The sequence below is a fragment of the Macrobrachium nipponense genome, chromosome 4 (assembly GCF_015104395.2).
Source record: "Macrobrachium nipponense isolate FS-2020 chromosome 4, ASM1510439v2, whole genome shotgun sequence".
NCBI classification, from domain to species: Eukaryota; Metazoa; Arthropoda; class Malacostraca; order Decapoda; family Palaemonidae; genus Macrobrachium; species Macrobrachium nipponense.
The window spans coordinates 61944294-61957511 of NC_061100.1; the positions used below are offsets into that span (position 1 = coordinate 61944294).

Sequence of the window (13218 nt, forward strand, 5' to 3'; positions counted from 1 at the left end):
ACCAGATCTTGACGAGACCATTGCACTTGGCAAGTCCATGGGGCTGGTCGTCGACGAGGACGACATCAATGAACTTCTCGAGGAATACCAAGAGGAGCTTACAACGGATGACCTGAAGGAGTTGGAGGCCATGCAACATAACGTCGTTCAAGAAGAGTTCTCTAGCAGCGGCGAGGAGGAGGACGACGACTCTATGACAACTTCAGAAATTAAGGATGCTCTAGCTGCTTTTCATAAGGTGCAATCATTCATAGAAAAGAGACACCCCGAAAAGGCTTGCACAGGTCGTATGCTTGCACAGTTCGATGACGTTTGCCTGAGTCGTTTCAGGAACATTGTCAAAAGTAGGCAGAAGCAATCTTCCTTGGATAGTTATATTTTAAAGAGGCCTTTAGTAGGAGTAGTAGTAAGTAAAAAGGAAGAACCAAGTGATACTAAAAAACAGAAAGTTGAAAGTGGTGAAGAAATTGAAATTTTGTTAAAAAAAAAAAAAAACGTAAAGTATATAAAAGTTTTTAAAAATGTAAATATCAAAAAAAGACAACAAATTTTTTTTTTCAATTTTAAGTTTTTTGGAAAGTTAAGTGTTACAGTTTTGTTAATGTGTTTCGTAAAGTTTAGTTTATGTCTTCCTTACATTTTTTTATGTTTCGTAAAGTTAAGTGTACGTATGTATCTGCCGTTTGTCGTCCTCCTCTGTCGCCACTTTCGGAGATAGCCTCACTCAAAGGCAAGCTTTCACATTTTACTACAGTATGTACATACAGTATTTCTTGTATACCATGTACACTAATACACTTTATTTACAGGTATACTAGCAGTACGTATTAAGTTAGGTATTGAATGGTCCAAATTGTTGTAGTATTTCATTGTTTATAGGTCAATTTAGCTTTATTATGAAATTTACTGGGTTGTTTTTGGAGGGCTTGGAACGGATTAGCCATCTTACATGTAAAATGCGGTCCAAGATATGAAAAGCTCATGATACGAAGGCCGCCTCGGAACAGATTAATTTCGTATCTCGAGGTACCACGGTATATATATATATATATATATATATATATATATATATATATATATATATGATATATATATATATATATATATATATATATATATATATAATATGCTATATATATATATATATATATATATATATATATATATATAATATGCTATATATATATATATATATATATATATATATATATATATATATATATATATATATATATATGTTCGTACACCCCCCTGTTCACTAAACTACACAAACTGGAAACTCTTACCTGTAGTCAGTAGTGCCCTCTGTCTGCAATCATGTCATTAGGCTATTAAGATCTCATAAGTACAAAAATATACTATTTATTACCCAAAGCAGTTGATTATAAAATAGGACAAAATGATTAACCAGTCATAATGGCAGAAAGCCCAAAACTGCCCATAAAGAAACCAGTAAGTTAACATTCTACCCTTCTGACTAAGAATTCTCTCCCATACCCAAAATGTCAATAAGTTCATCGTATTAGTCAGGTTAGAGATTCCTGTCTCTAAATTAGCCATGGAATAGGACCCATCTGTAATATAATAATGAACAAAAGATAGATTACACACATCACTCTTTTCAAAGTATTCACGTAAAGAGAGTATTTCACACTTCTCCCTCTTTTCCCAAGGTAACGGTTTTCTAAGTTTTTATAAAATATGTCCTACCTTTATGATGGGGCTTTGTCTCTCGACACTCAGCATGTAACACCTCTTAGCTTGCACCTAAAGGAATCTGACTTTTGCAAGTGCCTTGGACTATTAGGCCTGTAACACCCGTACAAACGAATGTACATGCCTCACAACCGGGTGAGTGATCTCTCAGTTAAACTGCTTGCGTATTCAAATTCCTCTCCCATGTAAGCTGGCCCTACATTCAGCCTGTCTCCAAGCGAGAAGTGATATGTGACTTCACTTAACATTACATTGGCATTTTAAACATATTATTAATCATTGCCCCTCTTTTCATCTGACAGAGCTCGGCCACCTAGAATTGCTAGATCCCGCCTAGCCACTGTTACACAAACAGCTCATATATATAAAACACAATGGCCGGCTCAAAAAAAAAAAGTAGTGCACTCCCGTCGCGCACCATATCGGCAACTAATGCACAATGTATCAATTTACCACATGACTTAGGGCCACCTCCGTTGCTGGAGCCCTTGTGCTTCGTCGAATACACAAAAGTTTAAGAACTCCTAGCACACAAATGGTGATCAGTATAGCACCTAGCATGACCATTAATATTGGTATAGTGTAACGGTCATCGAAAAAAAATTCCTCTTCATCACTATCCTCCGGCGGCGGGACTGTAACGGTCTCCACTGTAGGCGGAATTCGAGCTGCCCCATGGTTTCCATGCAAGTGTCCATGAAATATTTTCGTGGACGAGTTGTAGACATGACGACTAAGTACCATGAAGAAATCCAAGAGAACCCTGCAGGAACCATCAAACAGCTGGGATCCCTGTAGGACGAGCAAATTGTTGTAGACGCAGGTCGAGTGTGTAAACCAACTCAAAACAACTCAGCACGCGCCATTATTCAGCGTCTGCGACCCTCATGAGTGTATCCAACACCCTCTCGTCGCGAAACTGTTGATTCGACGTTTTCTACTGAAGGAAACGTGGTCACCACTCCATTATCAATGAAATATCCCGTGACTTCTATGCAAGTATTACTCGCACCCGGCTCATCAAAGACTGTAGACTCCTGATTTATCCGAGAAATTATCCTGAGACGGTATATCGAAGACATCTCATCCTTTGCAAAGGCAGTCCATAGAAACGCCATTCGTGTGTAGACTCGACTAAACCTCTGGTACTGTAGAACGAAGTCGTCTCCATCTCCATCATCACGTAGAGTTGGGAATTCTCCAAAGTCATTGTGTGTCCGTATTTAAAATGTCTACATGGTCATAAAATAACTAAAGTCCTGTTGTACCCCACAAATCCGTCATTAATTAATATACTCAATCTACTAGTCAAACATCAAAAAATTCCTCGCTAAACCAAATATAATCTTTACCCACTGAATCCTCACAAATAATCCCATATATGACAAACATGCTATCAAAAGAGAAGACATAAGTCTAACAGCAAAAACCCCTTTATGGTTTATATAACTAGCCTCCATAAAATATAATGCCAAACACCCCTTCTATCCAACTCACATACCCTGACAAATTATGTCTCCTATCTAAAAGAAAAATGCTATTTAGAGCTTAACCCCCAATACAATCTCTCGTAAGAAAAGAAAAAAAAGAAAAAGGAGAAAAAAAAGAATAAGATAATAACAACAATATTAAGTGAGCTTTCCCCCCCATTACACAGCGCACATAAGAGAAAAAGAAACATATATAATTCAATATCTTTCCCAAAACAGAATGTGTACCGCTACGGAATCTGCTACCGCAGCAAATCCATCGACCAGAAACAACCAGAAAAGAATCCCCTTACATGATATGTTCCCGTGAAATGCCATAATCAGCATCTACGAAAATAGTGCAAATCCCCGAGTAATCAACTCCAAAGGGGAAAATCTGCAACCGGACTCATTACAGCAACGTTAGCAAAAAATCCACCTGTGAACACTTCAGGTGCTTCGAACTGCTGCATAGTCACACTTGCAACGCCAGAAACTCACGATTCTCAAAAAAAATTGTTCTATACTGAAACTACATCAGCACATTCTACAGAACTATCTCTAGGATATGACCAAGGTGTTCCAAAGATTAATGTCACCTCCATATATATAAACCATGGTCTTAATAATAACACCACTCTGGTGATATAAATATTTCCTCTATTTAATTAATGACCCCATACCAAAAAAATCATCCCGTTTCTCAGCTAAAGCAAAAAAAAATTGCCATTTTTCAACACGTATCTACGTAAAATATTGACTCCGAAATCTTACGCCTAAACGCCGCAGATTTGCGCATAATAAAAAAAAAACGTAGAAGGAAATAAAAGAGAGAAAAAAAATGTGAAGGCATTCTGTCACCAAATCGCAAAAAACAGACAATATATTAATCATCACAACCAATTCTTTTCAATTTCGAGATATGTGTTAACCTCGACTGACCTGTTTGTTCATTTAAGACTACAAATCTGTTTCCAATTTTCTCTTCAATGACTTTAAAAGGACCTTCAAACTTTGGGCATAGTTTGTAATTTAATTCATTTCTCACGTTAAGTTTTAAAAATACCTTGTCTCCGACATTGATCTTGGGATCAGACGATTTACTATTACTCTTCTGTACCATATCTCTGGTTGTGGATTCGAGATTACGGCTGAGACGTGTGTCTCTCTCTCGCTGTGGATATCAACGCCTCGACCATATCCTCCCCATGATGAGGCATAGTTAGCAAATCAAATGTGCCTCAAATGGGGACATTTTAATTGAATCACTAACCATAGTGTTAATAATATGTCTAACAACATTAATATATCTGTCCCAATTCTTATCATTACCACCTACAGTTTTCCTGAGAGCCTTGAGCACTTTCCTGTTTGCTCGTTTGCACAACCCATTTGCCTCGGCTCTGTATGGAATAATTGTCACTTTCTGTATCCCCATGACTTCAGCTAAACATTCCAAGGTTTTGTTCACAAATTCCCTCCCATTGTCGGTTAATAGAAATTCGGGTGAGCCATATCTGCAAATGATACCATTGAAAAACGCTATGGCTACTTCTTCTGCCGTTTTATGCTTAAGTGGGAAAATTTCTACTATCCTTGTAAGTTCATCTATTATCACTAACAAGCACTTGTTCGCATATCAAGACTCACAAAAATTCCCTAAGATATCCATATGTATTCTCTGAAAAGGTCTACTCGGTATAGGATACGATCCTATTTTGCATGAAGTTGTCCTTGCAGGCTTACACGCGTTGCACACCGTACAATTCCTTAGGAAATTTTCCACATCTTTCTCCATATTTTTCCAAATGTATTTAGCACGAACCTCATCATACGTTTTTTCTATTCCCAAGTGAGGACTACCGAACCTGCAATGAACTATAACCAAAACTACTGGGATTAGGACCTTTGGAATTACGATCTGTGCTGTATCTCCTTTACTTTCACTGGTTCTCAACTTATATTTAAATAATTTTCCTAAACAATAGATTACCTTCTAACTCCAAACCCGAAAAAGGCAGCTTATAACGTTTCCTGACTAATTCCCCTCTTAGAAACGCTTTTGCATCTGCTAAAATCTCGTCTTCATCTTGCCTTTGCTCTACGAGAGGTATATCCCATTGTATGGTTTCGCTAGTGACTTGCGCGACTTGGAAACCTTCCGTGTCATGAAAACTCCTGCTGAGAGCATCAGCAACAACGTTAAATTTTCCCTCTATATATTTGAGCTTTGCATCAAAATCTCTGATAGTTAAAAACCATCGAGCTCTTTTTGGCGAAATATCGGCTTTATTAAAAAGATCTAGTAATGGTTTGTGGTCTGTAAGATCTTCTACTTTATTCCCCATCAGTAATATTTTAAAATGAACTAAGCTCGACACTATTGTAAAGGCTTCTTTATCTATGGTGGCCATGGACTTCTTGTTGCTGCCCTTTGTCCTGAACTTCCTGCTATAAAAAGCTATAGGATGAAATTTCCCATCGAACTTTTGCATAAGGCAAGCACCTATACCTTCCTGGCTTGCATCAGTCACTAATGTAAAAGGTTCCTTAAAATCTGGAAACTTCAAAACAGGGGGATTCATTAGCGCCCCATAATCATTTCCCATATCACCAACGTGTGTTTTAATATTACCTTTCTCCATAACACTCGTATCACCGCCATTAATACCACCGAGCACATCTCTTTCAATAACCTCCATGTCCTCCATTCTATTCACGTCCTCATACGGTAGAAAATTACCTGGTATCCCAACTGTTATCCCATTAGCCCCCGCATGGATCGAAATCTTGTGTCTTCTACAAGCCGGATGACCCAGCAAAATTTTATTGCCCAACGCAATTCCTCTTATTACCAAAAATGGTTCTGTTAACACTCTGTCACCGAGAGTAAACTGTACTTGAACACAACCCAGGGTATTTAATCTATGGGCTTGCACATCACACACCGTCTCCGTTGAGGGTTGCAAAGGGTAATTGGAAAATACGGATTGATACAGATTATAGTCCATTAGATTTACTGAAGCCCCCGAGTCTATAAACACCGGGATATCCACATCCCTTACTGTTCCATAGACTATAGGCTTGGGCTCTGGGGCGTCCCCCACGAGACCACAATGGCATTTACCAATCACCTGTACCCTTTTTGTTGATCGGGCTTCCAAAAATTTCGCCAATCTCTTTGCCCTCTGGTTTGACCTGCCTGGGAAGTTCTCACATTATGATTACCAGAACCTTGAGGTGTGGGTCTTGCATCTCTCCGTATCTGAGACAGACAAGACTGCCAATAATAATCAGTACTTTTACACATTCCACAATATTTAACCCTACACAATTTCTTTGGATGCCCTGGTTTATTGCAGTTGAAACAGCGCAACTGCTGTTGCTTTTGATCGATCGATCTTTTGTTATACTCAAATTTTGCACACAGACGAGGAGGAGAAAATTCGTGTCTCTTTGTACTCTATCCCTTGGGCCTGTCCCGTTAAAAATTGTGCTATCTACAGTGGGACATTTAGACCTGTGTTTATCTATTTGGGTATAAAGTAATTCTTCGTCTGAAGTACGTTCAATCTTTTCATGAAAGCTATCCACTATCGCATCCGGTACCTTGTGCAAGAGCAGGGAAAAATAGATCAGTTTATGAATATTATTTAGAGAGAGATTATCCCCTGTAACCCATTTAGATGTTTTCAATTTTCCTACCCAATCCGCCACTGCATCAAACAGTTTTGAACTATGTTCTACGAGACTATTAGTGCCCTTCCGTAGTTTATAAAGACCCCGAAGGTCCTTCACCATATCTCCGTGTTCCTTTGAGCCATATGCTATTTTCAAAAATGCTTGCAAGTCCGTTCAGGTACGACATTTTGTAAATTGGAAACTCCTTGAGCGGTGGGAGAGGTCTCCCTTATTGAAATCTAGCAAGGCTTTCGCCTCTCTAAAGGCCTCTACATCGTCTACTGTATTCTTTCCCGCTAAATAATTGTTAACTCCTTCAATAAAGATATTTACAGGTTGTGATAGTACGCCATCTACATTCCCTCTGAATGGACTAACGCCCGCACTAATGTTAGTCACGTGATGTAGTAGCGTCATAGTGTTTTTAGTGTCCGCCATTTTTCCCTGTTTCCAAAAGCTATTTTGTTCTATAAGCTTCCTGATCTCAATAACATCAATGTATTTATATACACCAAACCCAATTAAGAAAAATTAACACAAGTTTTCCCCCAATAATGGATAACAAAAAGCGAACACGCCCCGCACCCAATATTTCAAAATAATAATCCCACAAAAGTAACAATAACAAAAAAAACAAAACAAAAATAGGGAGCGGATAGAAAAGGAAAAAAGAATGCAAAGTGCTTACCAATCAATTTGCCTCAGCAGCCGTGCCTGTTCCCAGTTCTCTCTTTCTCTCTCTCTCTCTCTCTGGCGTGACTCGCAACAAAATCTTCGCTCAAGTAAATTCGCCACAAACAAACACAAGGAACATGAACAAAAACAAAAAGGTAAAAAAAAAGATATAAAAGATAAAAAGAAGAAAATAAGAAAGAAAACTCGAAAATACACTCACATTCTCATACGACCGGAAACCGAATTCGTATCCACACCGCGAATATGCGTGAACTGCGAAACACTTTAATATTTCGAAAATTAAACTTTTCCTCTTCACGTTTTAAAACACTATTATTTCAGAACCTCAAGACATTGATACGGACTTAGCCTGAGAGACGAACAGCTTACCTCTGGCCGACCCATTGAATCAGCAAAAAGAGCCCCGAGTTGCCTGTGACATGATTGATGACCTCTTTTTCCTACCAAAAAAGAAAAGACCTCCTCTATCTAACTAGTCAACCGTCTCTTCGGAGCATACCTACAGTTTACAAAATATATAAAAAGCCTCTTAAACCGGCTGCCCCCACTGTCCCCCCCCCCCCCCGTTCACTAAACTACACAAACTGAAAACTCTTACCTGTAGTCAGTAGTGCCCTCTGTCTGCAATCATGTCATTAGGCTATTAAGATCTCATAAGTACAAAAATATACTATTTATTACCCAAAGCAGTTGATTATGAAATAGGACAAAATGATTAACCAGTCATCATGGCAGAAAGCCTAAAACTGCCCATAAAGAAACCAGTAAGTTAACATTCTACCCTCCTGACTAAGAATTCTCTCCCATACCCAAAATGTCAATAAGTTCATCGTATTAGTCAGGTTAGAGATTCCCGTCTCTAAATTAGCTATGGAATAGGACCCATCTGTAATAAAGATAATAATGAACAAAAGATAGATTACACACATCACTCTTTTCAAAGTATTCACGTAAAGAGAGTATTTCACATTTCTCCCTCTTTTCATCTGACATATATATATATATATATATATATATATATATATATATATATATATATATGTATGTATATACATATATATATATATATATATATATATATATATATATATATATATCTCAAAGAGAGTTAAGAGAACATTTCCAATCTTTCCCGGTTATTAATGCGAGATATTCCTCCCAGAATCTTCAATTTGTGGTAATAATGAGGTTTGTCTAGGATCTCATGAGTTTTCCTAATTGATAAGCAACCGCCTCCTTCTCTCTCGCTAAGAAGCTAGAACCATGAAATAGAGAAAATTTTCTTCACGGGATAATTATCCTTATTTTATTTCATTTGCCTTCAAGAAGCCGCTAGTCATGATATCAATGGCAATTTTCATGAGTGAATCCTGATAATTCTTTTTTAATTCGCTTTATTGTCACATATTAAGGGTAAAACATTTGTAAAAATGTGTTGAAGTAAGGAATTTATATGAAATTTTTATATTTTAACTATCGCAAAATAACTGTTCGGTATATGGTGGTTAACTGTAAAGAGTTTTTGGGTATCTTGATGTGTAAAACATACTTATCATGCAGCAAATTGTTATAACTCGTTTTGTGTTGTGAAACTGCAACGAAGGAAACAGCAAAGCTAGTGCTGTAAAATCGCTCATCCTGTTGTTCTTTATAACTTTGTGGAATTCACGTATTTGGTGTCTTTCTATTTCGATTGCCCTCATAAAGGCTCTCATGTTAGGGAGTGATCGGACACTTTCATTGCAGGTGTTTTAGAAACGCTTCACATTTTCGAACGGGTCTTACCAACCTACTTCGGGTGTCTCTTGATAATGCTCTTGTATATGATTAGAATAAAGAAATTACTGGTACCAGTAAGAAGTGAGAACGGTTTATTATTTGTACTTTGACTAATTGCACCATCATCGCACACATGAAATAAAGATGAGCATAACATTTAATGCCACTGTATATCTTTAAAACGTGTACAATGTCACTCTCCAACAGTGGCATAGATGCTTATTCTGCTCTCGTCTATCGCGAATTTTGAATTTCTTTTGCGGAACTTAATGTTTTGTCAATTTCGATTAACATTGATATCTGGATTTTCGCAAATGATATTATCAAGACGCATTTGATAGACCTGCTACTGTTTCACAGACTCACAGTACAAGGTACAAGGAGCAAATAAAAAATATAATATTTTAGAGGAACATGCTTAATATATTTCATTACATGATTACAGCGATATGAATTTGCATCATCAGTTATGAGTATACATGTGCAGTTTATTTCCCTATATATTTATTCATATATTTGTTTGTCAAATCTATTCATGTAATGAAAGACTACATCCATTTCCTTGCGAAATGCATGACTGGCATACTATTTTCTCATATACTCATGGGTATTTTTTCCGATCCTAAACTGTAACGTACTTTTATTTCTGTCTGTCCAGCTGTCTGTCTGCCTGTCTGTCTCTTACACATATTCTTACACACGCACGCGCTCGCACTACTACCATATCTCTTTGTGTTGAATTATCTAATCTTATCTAACCTTTATCCCTTCTCTCTTTCACGATCACTATGTAGAAAAATTTTTGAGTCTTATCTTGTAATACAAGCTTCATTTCCACATAAATCATTATATACTCAGCACGAGGAAACTCATCGCAAACGCAGGCAATGTCTTCCCTATCTACACGTATTACCATATGCATATATAAGAAAGAAGTTATAAGAACGAGTATTGATTCTAGTTTCTGTACTCTTTCACAGACTATGCCAAGGCAGAGGAACCAGCTAGACAGGCTATTAGTGGTGAGTAAAGGAATAGTAAGTTTTTGTTTATTACTGATTGATAGCTTAGATTCTACAGAGATGTTATACCATATAAAGATGGAGGTTAGTACGTATAAATACATACATACATATATATATATATATATAATATATATATATATATATATATATATATATATATATATATATATATATAAAGATTCCAGGCGAAGATATTAAACTGCATTCTGCAGGGTCCAAGAAACACATCAAAAAGGCCATATTTATTCATAAGAGACGTTTCACACATTGTCCATGTGCATCCTCAATCTGCAAGAATAACATAAAATATGTTAAAATTAAAAAAAACAAAAACTATTTTATAAATACAGTTGATTGAGAAAAAATTGAAAAAAATTAAAATCAATGCAAATTGAAAAGTATACATAAAAAAGGAACCAGTTTTCTTTGGTTTGGTGAGAACTGGTTCCGTTTATTACGATATACTTTTCAATTTGTAATAATTTTAATTATATGTAAATTCTTTCTCTCTGCTATACTTTTAAAATAGTCCTTTGTAAATTTTAACGTGTTATATGTCATTCTTGCAGACTGAGCATGCACGTAGAGGATGTGCGAAACGTCTTATGTAAATATGGCTTTTTTTATGTGTTTATTGGACCCTGCTGAATACTATATATATATATATATATATATATATATATATATATATATATATATAGATATATATATATATATATATACTATACTATATATATATATATACATAGATATATATATATTCTATATAGATATATATCATATAGTATATATAATATATAGATTAGTATATAATATAGTATTATATAGAGATATATATATATACAGATATATATATATACTAATATAATTACTATATATATATATATATATAGATTTATATATACATAGATTTATAGATATTATCTATATATCTAGATATATATATATAAAAAAAATATAATATATATCTATATATAGTATATATATATATATATATATTATATATAGATATAATAATATATAGAATATATATACCGATGTGGGGGGGTATGTATATATAAACTATATATATATTTAATATATAAAAATCTATATAATATGTATATATATTATATTTGATATATTATATAATTATATAATAATAGATATAATATATGTATGAATATATTTTATAATATATATATATATATATTATATATATTTTTTTATAATATATCTATATATATATATATATATATATATATAGATGGATCTGACCGAGTATGTGTCGATTTTATACGTTTGAATGAGAAAACAATTCCTTACCGTTATCCAGTCGCATGTATACCAGACCTTTAGTAGAAATTGGGTGACATGATATTTATAGTTCAACTGATTGAGCGCAGGGTTTTTTGTAGGTCCCTCTTAGCGAAAATAGTAAGGAATATACTGCTTTTTCAGTGTCCAAGGGGCACTATTAATTTACGCGGATTCCTTTTGGTTTGTCAGGTAGTCCTATGACTTTTAAGAGGTTAGTAAACATAGTTTTGCTCGGGCTATTGGGTAAAAATGGTTTTGTGTACATGGATGATATATTGATTACTGACTCGATCGAGCATCACATTGAAGTGCTTAAGGAAGTACTTAGGAGACTCAGGTTAGCAGGATTGAAAATTAAGCTGGCTAAGTGTTCCGTCTTTAAGAAGCAAATTACATATTTATGTCTTGTCATATCTAGATAGGGAGTTAGAGTAAATGACGATAAAGTCAAAGCAATTCCAGTTTTTCCTGTCCCTAAGACAAAGAAGCAAATTAGGTCATTCCCGGGAATTGCTGGATATTTTCACAGATTTGTAAAAGGGTTTTCTGACATAGCAGCTCCTTTAACAGATGTGTTGCGGGAAGACATTAAATTTTATTGGGGAGAACCGCAACAAGTAGCTTTTCAGAAAGTTAAGGATGCATTAATGAATCCCTCAGTTCTGAAATATCCAATTTCAGCAAACCTTTCATACTAGTGACTGATGCCAGTCAGGAGGGTATAGGTACTTGCCTTATGCAAAACTTTGATGGGAAGCTCCATCCAATAGCCTATTATAGCAGGAAATTTAGGACAAAGGGCTGTAATGAAAGACCAATGGCTACCATAGTTAAGGAAGACTTTGCAATAGTATCAAGTTTAGTTCATTTTAAAATGTTACTGATGGGGAATAAAGTAGAAGTTCTTTCAAACCAAAAGCCATTATTTGGATCTTTTTGATAAACCCGACCTGTCACCCAAACTTTAACACGGGAATCTGAATATAAAATATACATTTTACAACATTACACACAATCACTGATTGGAATTTATTGCATTACAAAAACCCCAGCATAAGAATGTACACACACACACACACACACACACACACACACACACATATATATATATATATATATATATATATATATATATATATATATATAATATGCAAACCTACAAAGATGCCTAGAGAACTGCATCTCAAAACCCTTTGATAAAACAAGGGTAAAAGAAATTGGAACATATTCAAAGGGGCATGTGGATGGAACAAGTCCCTTAGCTAATGCAGTTCCCTTTCTCCAAACAGAAGGAACACTTCCGAATCCAATTACTCTTTTGCAAATGGTAATCTTAGGAGCGATGAAATCAGCTTAAAAAATGGGAAAGATCTCATTAGGGTTTATGCCAACATAATTATCAATGCCCAGAGGCAAACCTTTACTTCTCTAGACCTGAAGGCCATTGAACACAACTTTGGCTCTGGAAAGCATGACTAAAGTAACTCTAAGGACTCTCCACACTTTTGACACTTGAGCCAAAAGTTTTGCCTTCAGCTCAAGCAAGGGAAGGC

The 13218-nt window shown here is 35.5% G+C and overlaps 1 long non-coding RNA gene across 1 annotated transcript in view; it reads left to right on the plus strand.

Moving 5' to 3' along the window:
• The window catches only part of LOC135211649 (uncharacterized), a 305654-nt gene extending 295291 nt beyond the window's left edge, over window positions 1-10363 (plus strand). The window contains exon 3 of the long non-coding RNA XR_010313692.1: window positions 10322-10363. This is a non-coding gene — a long non-coding RNA (uncharacterized LOC135211649). The remainder of the gene's footprint in view (window positions 1-10321) is intronic.
• Window positions 10364-13218: the final 2855 nt, after the last annotated feature.